Consider the following 8,629-nt stretch of genomic DNA (forward strand, 5'->3'; position numbering starts at 1 on the left):
GCGCCCGGCCCCCCCGCCCCTTCGGGCTCCCGCCTCAGCGGTGCCGTTCCCCAACCCTGCCGTCAAGGCGGAGGTCCCCCCCGTGGGTTGGGCCAGGGGGCTCCCGACGGTTCAAACCCGTGGTCCTCTATTACCCTCCTGTTCAGCCTAACGTTCCCGGGCGCCTGAAATCAGCGGCTTCTCGGACGGCCGGTTTCTTACAGATCTAGGATGCCTGCTCTCCAGACAGCTGCTTTCTCAAGGATGGCGGCGCCTAGGTCCCCGGCTACCCAGACGGATCGCTCCCGGCCGGAGCGGGGGACTACTCTCAGCGCTCTGGACGTCCCGGGCTCGGCGCTGCGGGTGGCGCCCACCTGACGCGACCTCCTCATAGGTTTGCGCTCTGGCTTTTGGAGAGCACTGACGCACCTTTCTACACCAGCCGCGGCCCCAGCCCCTGCGAGAGCCCTGGCCCCGCGTTTCTCTCCAGCTAGAGCTCTCCCTCTCTGCGTCCCTAACCTTCCTCCCCTCCCTCCCGGGGCGGCAGTGCGGGTGGTGTGAGCCGCTGCGCGGCCAGAGCCTCTATAAGCGGCCCGGGGCGGAGCGACCCCTGGCGCCCAGAGTGGGAAGCGCGGGGGCGGGGCAGGCAGAGGCCCCCACCCGCGTCCCCCCAGCTTCTCTGTGCCTGCCTGTTCTGAGCCGATTCTGCAGGGATTCACTGCCCCCACCCTATCCTTACTTTCACCCCACCCTGAGTTTGGTATTCCCAGAACCCGGAGGAAGCCAGAAATAGATATGGGATAAAAAGGGGTCGACATACACACTCAGAAAGAAGACAGAGGTGGATTCCAGAGCTAAAAACGCACCCCCCCATACCAAAAGAAAAGCCCACAAACAAGAAGGGAGATAAAAGATAGAAATTCGCCACCCCACGCTCCTCAGTGCCGTGACCCAATAACATATGGTAAAGGCTTCAACGGGTACATGTTGGCCTGAACTGGAAAAGGCAAATTCCCAGCCACCCCTACCCTCGACCCCCAGTGTTGGGGGGCGCAGAGCAGCAGAGAGGGTGAGGGAACAAGAGTGAAAACAGATCAGCCTGGGGGAGTGAGCAGGAAACCGACAGGAAAGCAGAGAAGGAGCGACAGAGAAATCAAAGAGACAGAAAGCCAGATAGAGACGCAGAGACAGAGACAAAGCTTCGAAAAGAGACTAACTGACAGGCCCAGAGGGGGAGAGGGAGAGACAGAGACAGAGAGAGAGAGACAAGAGCCGAGACAGGTTGACAGATCGAGAGAGAAATGTAAATGGCGCGCTGCAGAGAGACACCCAGGTCCGTGTTCGGACTCCAATGTGACATATCAACTGTGGGGAAGATGCGGGGGCGGGGCGGTTCTTCTAACAGAGTGGTAGGCTCTGGTCTGTGCATTGTGACAGTGTGCTGGCAAGTGTGGCTGAGGCCATGGGACCCTGGCCTTGTGTGTTTCTGGGTGAGTGGGATTGTGGATTGTGTGTTGTCTGTGTGTGTGTGTGTGTGTGTGTGTGTGTGCTGTTTGAAGGGAGCTTTTTGTATTTGGCTTCCTCTTAGCCCTTAAATGTGGGGCCCCATGAAAGCCATCTCTCCTGTCTTAGGACTGAAGAGTAGAGAATCTACTGGGGAGAAAGAGTCAGAAAGCAGCTTCGGTCTCTCACTTGCCCTGCCTGTCCAGCCCAGGACCACCCCTGCCACAGTCCCAGAACTTGTCCAGCCCCAGCATCTCTGCCTCCTTCCCCTTCCCAAAAATCTGTGGTTAGATGGAAACCCAAAGAGGTTGGACCCCACATAGTAAATGTTTGCGTGAGGGATTTGAAGTTGGTTATGCAAATTAACGCAACTAAAATGCAGATTAAATGCTGGGCACCGTCCTGTGAGAGGTGACTGTTTCTGTCATTCCGAGTGACCAAGAGGGGACACAAGCTTTGATAGATCCCTCTCTTTGAGGGGTCAGGGTCCAGGGAAAAAAGCTAGTGGCTGCATCCTTCCTTAGGGCCTGGCACCTCTGGAGGAAATTTCTTGCTCCCAAGGGACCCCAGGGCCAGAGATTTGGAAAAGGGGCTCCGGGACTGGCAAAAGTGGGGATGTTTGGAGACCCTGGAGGTGGACAGCTGCAAAGGACCTCTTATTGACTAGGTTAAGCCAGGACTGTAATATATAGGAATAAGTTGTGCAAGATGGAGGGCACAGGGCACTCCAGGGCATGATTATTGGATGGAAGGTGATTCCCCTCATCTCGTTTTCTGTACCCCTTTCCTGCATCTCCCAGCCCATAATGGTGCAGGAAGAAAGAGGTTGCTGAGGCTCGGCCGGTGTGGAGGGAGGCCCCTACATGCTTGAAAGGGTTGGGAGAGAAAGGATTGGCAGTCAGTGGGGGAGGGGCCTCCTCCTCCAACCATAAATACAAATTTTATTCAAGGTCTTTGTCGCCATTTGTCTTCCTCGGGGGGCTGAGGGCCCTGTCGGCCCCGTGCATGTCTAATTCCGGAACTGCTCCCCCAGGCTGGATGATGGATGGATCAGAGAGGAGAGAGCAGGCCAGGGCTCACGCTGGCCTACCCTGTCCGATCCTCAAGCCCCATCGTCCCCAGGTCCTGCCACCCTTCTCCTTCCTCCTCCCCCCTCCCCTACCCTCCCTCCACTGACCAGAGGCCCTCGTTGCTCAGCCCCATTCCCCACCCCACTCTCCTACTCACCGAGGCCCTCTTTTTGAGCCCCTCACCTCAGCCCCTTTCAGGTCCCAGCCCTCTTCTGTCTGGAGCGTCCCTTCTCCTCCCGTCCCCAGCCCAGGCTGTGAGCTGCGGTGACCAGCAGGGCTGCAGGCGGCAGCGGGTCTGTGTGGTGGGGGGAGCAGGCTTGGCTCACAGGGAGCTGAGGGGCCAGCTCCATGAATTTATTCATGTTCTGTTGCTCTTTCCCCACGCTCTGGAATGAAGCTGCCAGCTCACCAGGTCCTTATTGCTTCCCCTGCAGTTGTCACATTCGGCGGACGAGGGACCTGGATAGGGTCAAGGCCAGCAAGTGCTCCTGGGGCCAGAAGCCAAGTGTCTGGGCTCAAGAAGAAATGCTGAGGCCCAGGCTGGGGTGGTCTGGGATGATTTATCCAGAGCTCCCCAGGCAGCCAAACTGGGAGGCCCCAGGGAGGTGGTGTGGTTGGGAACCGAAAGTAGGCAGAGAAGGGTGTGCTGCAGGCCGGGGCAAGGGCAGTGGAGGTGGGGACGAGTCTGATGGGGGAAGGGGAGGGGAAGGAGGGCCTTTAAAGAGTCCCCTATACTCACCTCTTTAAAAGCACAGCCCGGGGTGCCTGGCTGGCTCAGTCGGAGGAGCATGGGACTCTTGATCTTGGAAATGTGAGTTCAAGTTCCCCCCCTTTGGGCATAGAACTTACTTAAAAAAAAAAAAAGTAAAATAAAAGCACAGCCCAATCTGAATCCTACCTTAACCTCCACCCGTGACTCTGCACTAACCCTGATCCTAATCCCAAATTATACACTTGACTCCTCTCCAATCCTGAAATGAATCCTAACTCCATAACCTGAGCCTAAATGGAACACATCTCTTGTTTGTCTTGTCCCGGAACCCAGGGGTCTCCCAAGAATTTCCCCCAGAGCTTACAGCCAGGTGTGTGTCAGAGTTCTGAGGACCAGACTTTGGATTAGCATGTGATTAGCATATGATTTGCATGTGATATATGCTTTCTACTCTGACGAAGTTTTTGTGTTAAAATTTTATGAAGTCTAGTGGAAAGGTCCTGGCTCCTTAAAGCTTCTCTCTTTTTGTTCCTTCTCCCACACTCCTTGTCACTGACCCAGACCCCCTCAAGGGAGGAAGAGGAGTGAGGAGATGAGCAATAGAGGGCTCCTGGGAGGAAAGATCCTAGCAGTGTGACCTGTCCCTGTCACTAGCAGGGGAACCTCCACAAGCCTCAGTTTACTCATTTGTAAGAGGAGAGAAACCAGATGGCTGATGTCACATTCTGATCTAAGAAAGCACTTTTGTTTGCTTGCACTCTCTCCTTCCTCACTTTTTGGGGTAATACATAGTGTGGCCCTCACCCTCTCACACACACTGGCTTCCAGCTTCCACATGTAAGAACGCACAGAACTGGAAACAGCCTGGGCTGCCTGGTACCAGACCCCTGGTATGAAGAGAAAGGAACTTTGCCCGCCTGAGAGGACAGGGGATAACATGGAAAGGGAAATCATATAATTGAGTGTTTGCTATACTCTAGGGCTTTTTAATGCAAGTTCTTACTGAATCCTCACAGCACCCCTGAGAGGTGAATATATCGTCTCCATTTTTACAGATGAGGAAGCGGCCCGGAAAGGAGCAGTGGCTTGTCCTGTACCACCCTGTAAGCGGCAGGCCTAGAACTAGAGTTCTGATCTCAGTGCCCTGGAGGAGACAGGTGAAGATGAAGACAGTGGAAGGGGAGAGAAGCTGGGCAGGAGCAAGGCTCGAGATTTGAACGGGTCTTGGAGGAGATCTATGTGTGTGAGGCCAACAGGGCAGGGCCTTGATTCAGCGTCGCTGGTCCCCCACCCCAGGGCTGTGGAGCCTGACACACAGCAGGTGCTCAATTGTTAGCTAACGGTCGGGCGAAGTTCGCCGCTGATAGGAGCTGTTCAGAAGGAAGAGGAGTGGGCAGAGAATGGGGATGGAGAAGGAAACGAAACGAATCGGAGGAAAATTGTTTTCAAGAAGCGAAAGGGAGGAAAGCAGGCCGGGGCAGACGGGTGGCACTCAGAGCCCTCTCCTTCTCCCACCACCGGTGGGAAAACAGTCTCGGTCCAAGGTCCCACTCACACTTGGCCCCATTGCGCGGAGGGTCGGCAGGCCTCAGCCGCGGGGCGAGAGGGCCAATGCGCCACCGGGCCTAGGGCTGCCGCTCCTCCCAGCACCGCAGCTCCATTCAGCCTAGGGTTCAAAGGGCGGCGCTAGCGCCCACTGGGCTGAGGACAGGCTCCTGGCTCCCACGGGGAGGGGGCAGAGGCTGTTTCCAAGGTGTTTGTCAGGCAAGATCGCGTTGCTGACTTACTTCCGCAGCCCTTGACCCCTGGCCAGGTGCGTCTCCTCGCCCTAGCCTCCCTCTCCGCCTCCTTTTGCCCCCTCCCCGCCCCCACCATCCGCCCGCTCCAGCCTCCAGTTAATGAAATGTGGCGAGCGGCCGCACAGACAGCTGTCAGACCCCTCATTTCTCCGCCGGGATATTGGATCCGCGCTGGGAGACCGACAGGTGAGCAGAGGAGGGGGTGTGCGGGGGGCCGAGGGAGGGGCGCCAGCTGGCGAGAGCCGGGAGCCCAGGAGGCAGCGCCGAGCTCGAAGCCTCGAGGGCAAGGCTAAGCGGGGTCGGCCCTAGGATGCTCTTTTTCCTCGCGGCTCTTTCCTCTTCTCCAACAAGCAGGAGACTTAACAAGCCCCATGTCCGCCGCGCCCGGACCCGGGTCCACCAGGGACACCTGGTCCTGCACCCTAGGCGGGCCTGGCTACAGCGTGCGGCGCGCGCAGCGGCTCTGAGTCGGCGGCCGCCGGCCGGTGCTTCCTCCCACCTCCTTCCATCCCTTCCTTCTTGCTCCCCCTCCTTCCCGCGCTCCCTCCCCGGCGGCCGCGGCCTTTATTAGGGATTCCGCGGCTGTCGGTCCCGCCATCCATCCTGTCCGCCGGCAATTAGGCGGCCAGACAAAGAGCAGCTTCGGATGGATGAGGGTCCCGGCGGATCGGAAATGTGAAGGGTCAGCGCTGCCGCCCGCGGCGCACCCCGCTCCCCCCTCCGCATAATCACCGGCCGCCCGTCACTCAGCCGGCCGCCCGGGGAGCTCCGGGGCCGGGGCTGGGGAGAGGGCGGGGGTGGGACTACAGCCTAGGCGCCTAGGGCAAGGCTAGGGCGGACCTGCAACAGGGGCGCCTCCTGCGGGAGAACCGAGGGCTGAGGGAGTCCGGAGGCACCTGCTGAAGAGAGAGGGCAGAATATGGCCCCGGGCGTGACCTGAAGGAGGGCTGGGGGACCGCTGCATTGGGGGCTTCCAGTGCGGAAGCAGGGATCTAGCTGCAGAGAAGAGGGTGGTGGGCCAGGCGCCCCCTGCTGGGAGACTGGGGGACGAAGCCCTAAAGGCCTCCGGTCTGTGCAAGTGAAACTGCGCCCAAGACGAGCTTTCCTAGGGAAACTGAGGGTCTGTAGCCTGGTGCGCCTCCTATCGGAATAGAGTGATACTGCGCTCCAATTTCCCATCTCTTAAGTGAAATCCAACCCACCCACATCAAATCCAAAAAAGCTCCAAGGCTAGGCGAACCCGCACGCAGCCGAGAGGAAGTTCAAGGAGTCCGGGTTTAACTGCGGATTCTTTGGCGCTAGCTCCCAGCTGACAAATCAACATCTCAATCTGACAATTAGTGGTCGAGGTGCGGGGAGAGGGGCTCTCGCCGCCTGGGCCGCTTAACCCTCCCGGCGGGCGGCAGAGAGGTGGGCGGTGGCTGGCAGTGATGAACGACTCCGGGGGGGCCCGGGGCCCGGAGCGCGCATTCATTACTCGACTGACAGGCGGACGGCGGGCCGGGCGAACAGCGAGTGGACGTGCCCAGAAAGAGGCCAGTGGCAGGAGGGAGAGTAAGGGAGGTGTTTAATAGCCCCACCAACCGGTCAGCTCCCGGTTTTTTGCCTCCACCCTGGTACTTGACTTCCTTGAGCTTGGCCTCTCAGCCGTTGGAGCTGGCTCTGCTTGTAGAATTTGGGGAGCGGGGGCAGAAACCTAAGCCCTCTCCCTGGGTCTTGATTTAAGGTCTAACGTCAAGAAAGTGCGTAGCCAGGCCTTAGGACTGGGCGCTTGAGGCTGACCTGGGAGGAACTGTGCATGTCTGTGCACACAGAGGTGGTGTGTGTGACAGGGATTGAGGAGTGTGAATCACACGTGGAAGTCAGTGACAGTGTGGGTCAGTTTTAGGAATGTGTCGACCTGATTTTGTCAGTGGTGGTGTGTGTTGTGTGTGTCTGAGGATCAGCTGCAGCCTCTCCCTCCGTTTCTGTGCTGCCCCCCCCCACTTGCTGTCAGCTCTCTCTCCCGTTCTGTAGGAAATGGCAGTGTGCACAGTGACAGCTGAGGTACGCTGCTGGGGTGGGGGGATAGATGTTAACCATGAGGATGCTGGTCTGGACAAGTGCTCCTTTCCGTCATCTCCACCCCAAACATCACCCCTTCCCCAACCTCCCTGAAAGTAAAGGATGCTTTTTCCAAAGCCTGGAGACCCAGTTGCTGAGTCCTGGGGAAGGAAGCGGTTACTGGAGTTTTCTCTAGTTCCTCTAGTAGGTCCACACCCCTACATATACACAGTCTTCATCACATAGGATGTGATCTCCAACACATCTTACCTCCCCGGGCTGGTGGTGGTCAGAGAGGAGGAGGTGGATCTCAGGCAGGGGTCAGACCATCAGACCTCCAAGAGAGCCTACCTCTTTGGGGCCTGGGCTAGTGGCCCCTGGGACCCTTATCTTTTGGACCTCAGGTCTAGTTACTAGTTGACACCTTGGGAGAATAATGCTAATTCTAGTCTGATTCCTCTCTCTAATAAATCTCTTTCTTCTCCTGGCTTTGTCCTCCCCCACTCTCAAACACACCAAAAGGTTAAGCCTGACTTCTTTCCCAGTCCTGAATCTCCTGAGTCTATAGGGCGGAGTTGGGGGTGATTCTGGATCTCTGGTTTCCTGTTTTGTTCAATGTGTCTTTCAGCCACCTGCCCTTTGCCTTGCTCTTCTTCATTGCTAGGGTATCTCTTGGAGCCTCTAGATCTTTCTCTCTGCACCTCTCCCTGTGTCCATGTTTAGGGATCTCCTCCAAATTTCTCTCCCTACATTTTGGGGTATGTCTTTGTTCCTCTGTGGCTTCTCCGTTTGGGAATACGCCAATGCAACGGTGCGGCCCATGGGAATGGGAAAAGGAGCAGGGCTTCCTTCTTGCCCCCATCTAGAGGCGACTGCAACCCAAGGATGGCCACGACCGGGTCGCTTCTCATTCAGGGCACAAGCACCTGGTCGATGCCCCGCTGTCCGCCCCCACCCCCGCAGCCGCCGTCCTCCAGCCTCCCCCCTCCAACCCCTCCGCCCGCCTGGAAAAGGCAAATTTGACATTTTTAAATCCCGAGCCTTAGAGGGATCGATGCGGCCCGGGGGCCCCGCCCGGGGTCGATATTCCTGATTGGGAAGCGGCCGCTGCACGGAGCCCGCGTGTAAATCACCCGTACTGGGGGAGGGGGCACCGGAGCCAACCGCGTCCCAGGCGCGCGGAGCCAGGCGGGGTCCCGGCCCAGGCCGACCCTAAGGCAATGGAATGAGGAGACCGACAGGCCTCAGAGACCGGGAGACAGATCCGCCCAGGGGTTCTCCCCCCTCCCCGGCCCAGCTCTGCCAACTCTGCGGGCCGGCTCCGGTCTCGCTTCAGCGGCCGCCACCCTCCGTTGCCCCTGGAGCCGCAGGGGAGGCCGGTGTCGGAGCCAGCCATGCGGCGGCTCCTCTCAGGCCGCTCCCGCGGGGCCTGGGCTTCGGCGGCGGCTGTCACGAAGCCGACAGGCCGGGCGGGCCGGCAGGGGCGGGTGGCAGGGGAGAGGTGCGGGGGGGGGGGGGGGGGG

The sequence above is a fragment of the Ursus maritimus genome, unplaced genomic scaffold, assembly GCF_017311325.1.
Source record: "Ursus maritimus isolate PB19 unplaced genomic scaffold, ASM1731132v1 scaffold_26, whole genome shotgun sequence".
Lineage (NCBI taxonomy): Eukaryota > Metazoa > Chordata > Mammalia > Carnivora > Ursidae > Ursus > Ursus maritimus.